Here is a 3,497-nt window from a genome sequence, read left to right as displayed (position 1 = left end):
ACTACTGATGATCTAACTTTTGAGCAGTGCTGTGCCTTATGTATCCTCTGCGGGCTGGCACAACTCTGACATCACTAATCATGGATTCAGAGCATGTGACCACTCCCATCCATACATAGGGCACCTCACCAGGGTGTGAGGGCAAACCTCCATAATTACTGCTGGCATGCCCATAACTTACCAGGCCTTACTGTCAGCAGGAGAGATGACTGTAATCCATTTTACAGCATGGTTACATCTGTTTCTGTCTCATTCACTACAAAATAGCCAAAATAGCAATATAATATACCCATCATTAATTAAATCCAGGGCCACCTGGTAGTATGGATGGGGCCTGGTGTACAGTGTGCGCGCGCAGGTCCTCCCTTACCACCTCCGGAGTCAGCATCCCCTTCTGCTACTGAAAGGGTTTAAAGTAAAAGCCAGACCTCCATTTTGTCTTAAACAATTATGCTTGAACTTTTCCCTGAATTAAATGGTCAATAAACGACCTTCAGATATGCTAATTGTTTTCAGTTAAAGTAGAACATAGCCAAGGCTATAGATAATGTGTATGAGTGGAAAATCCCCAGCTAGACTGTCATTTTAGTAACATACTAATATTGTTACGCCTCTAATTTACGCCTCTAATTAACACCTTATTTTCCTGTATAAATAGTATTGCTTTTCCATAATAAAGTTGAGATGAGGGATCAGAAATACTCTGTGTGCCTGTTCCTTCATTTCCTGAGCGCTCATACGTCATCAGATCGAGATCCAACAGCCCAGGGCGTGTTAAGTCTCCCCGGGTCGAGCATCACTGTTTCCAGTCACCATGGCAGGCAGATCGAGAGGTCCCCGGCCCGTTATAATTAGCAAGAACCTTACAGCTACCACGCGACGACAGGTTGCCTCGACGACGCAACATCACGTGATGTCACGTGAAGCACGTGGCCTCTTGTGGAGCGTTATCGTGTAGTAGCAGGAGGAGATGCCGGCACTCTTGATGGCGGTGCCATTGGTGCCATTGGTGCTTACGCACCTGTAGCAAACTGGTATCTCAGCCAGGGCGTCACTATGGCGAAGAGGGAGAGTAGGAAGAGAGAGAAAAGCCACCAATTTGCATGCACTCGCTATTCACATGATTGAATAATATGTATGTGGCTAGGAGCCGGTGAAGGTTAACCATTGCGAGATTGCATTGGTTCACTGGTAGTGAAAGATCAGAACGTCCCAAACGCAGGTATTGGCTACCAGTATTGTTGTGTGTGATTAAAACAAGTTTAATACAGTCCTATAGACAAAATAAAATACAAGGGACACAGACATGGATACAGGGAATATAAATACGTGACGGGCTCGTTGTCATATAGCTAAACTGACATGGTCATGGCACTGTAGCTATGCTTGCTATTGGACCCCTCTTTGTAACAACTAATGTCGAATAGTCAGGCACTCTATAAAGTGCTTCGGCAATATGTGAACGACTCCCGTTGGGTGTGCAATGGAGCACTTTGGCAGAAGCCGATGGAGCGGCTGGTGAATAGGTATATCACCGTTGCGACAAGTTCGTGAGCAATTTGCAATAGTGTCAGAGCATGTAATTCAATATAGATCAGTTGCTAGAGTCTGATTTAGAGTTGCTGCCAATAGAGTTGCTGCCACCTATTTGTGGGCAGTGCTAGTAGCTGAAAGCGAGGAGCAGGAGAGAGGTATACAGACCTCCCTCTGGTCATTTCAGCTGTGGTACTAAGTAACACACTGAACCCTGCCAATACGGATACACATTGTGTTCAGATAGGTGGGGGGGAGATAGCCCTATTCATTTGCCCTGATAGCTGCAAATTGCATCAACAGAACAGGGCTCAGTGGAACCCCGTGGCACTCTTCCCCCCTTACACTCTACCCCATCTATTCCTGCCTTACGCTCTCCCACCTGCTGTTCCCCCATTACACTCTCCCTCCTTACACTCTCCCGCCCTCTCTTCCCCCCCTTTCACTCTCCTGTTCTCTCTATTCCCCCTTACACTCCCTCCCCCCTTACACTGTCCCCCTCTCTTCCTCCGTCTCTTCCCCCTTACACACTCCCCAACCTTACACTAACCCCCTCCTCTCTTCCCCTTACACTATCCACCCTCTCTCCCTCTTACACTCTCCCCAACCTTACACTAACCCCCCCCTCAAATCTCCCCATCTACTCTTTTGCCCTCTCAATTCCTCCCTTACATTCTCCCCTCACTCTCTCCCTCGCTCTTATACTCCCCCTTCTCGCCCTCTCCCTTATACTCCCTTCTCTTCCTCCCTTACACTCTCCCCCTTACACTATCCACTTCTCTTCCACCCTTACACTCTCCCCACTTACACTCTCCCCTTCTCTTCCTCCCTTACACTCTCCCCTGTACACTCCCCTCACTCTTCCCCTTTACTCTCTCCCCTCTTCCACTCTTAACCTCTCTTCTCTCCTTACACTCTCTCCGTCTCTAGTACCCCCTTACATTCTCCCCCCTCTCCGTCCCTGTTACACTCTCCCCCTTACACTCTTCCCCCCTTATACTCTCTCTCCCCTCTCTTCCTCCCTTACACTCTCCTCCCCTCTCTTCCCCATCTCTTTTCTGTATACTGTGGGACAGTGGAACAACAGTGGAGAATTTAACAGGACTTATATTTACATAAATAAAGCAGATGAGTGGATGGGACTGGGAGAGACTCCCAACTCCCTCTAGGAAAGGTGGCAGAAGAAGCCATATAAAGGTATTGACTACCCATCATCAGGCCATATTCACACACCCAACCAGTTCCAACCTCTGGACCAAGATCTCCATGTCAGACCCTGACTCTTGTGCTAAGCGGAGCTTTCATTGTGCTGCAACACAAAGATTATAGCCTATGTTTTCACCTATGAAGGTTTCTAATTTTTTAGCAGGGAGATTTCAAATAATAACATTCCCCATGCCTTTATCAGAGATAAGATTAAAGTGTAAAAGGGCTCTCCCAAAACGAATAAGGTGACTATCAATCAGATATTCACTTTAAGACTTTTCACTTTTTCAGAGATGACAACAACCAAGCACCAAAATCAGTCATATTTGGGAGGACCAGACGCAAAAATGGCATGTTATAGATTTTTTATTAATGAGACTCCACTGAAATCAATTAGACCGCTTATCCTAAAAATGTGACTTTTTGGCAGAAACAATCTTTGTTGGCTGCATTTATCCTTCATTCCAACTCCAGATAGCATAATGTGATGATAAATGTGACTGGGGCATTTGTGCATAGAGGGGGAAAGTGTTTCCTGGTTACTTGATTGAACAATTCATTTTGATAACAGAATAACAATTTTCAAAACAAAGCCCAGTGGAATGTAAATCTATGTGTATAATATGCTGGTAACAGAATCACAGGTGAGCAGCAATTATGTTTCTCCCACCGCTAGAACTGGCTCTGCAGACCGCGCGTAAACACTGCGCGCGTCATCAGGCCGCCAAGCACCATAGAGTCTCTGGCATGGTGCGAGC

The sequence above is a fragment of the Ascaphus truei genome, chromosome 2, assembly GCF_040206685.1.
Source record: "Ascaphus truei isolate aAscTru1 chromosome 2, aAscTru1.hap1, whole genome shotgun sequence".
Lineage (NCBI taxonomy): Eukaryota > Metazoa > Chordata > Amphibia > Anura > Ascaphidae > Ascaphus > Ascaphus truei.
The sequence above is the reverse complement of the archived record's forward strand: the minus strand, read 5'-3'. Positions refer to the sequence as shown.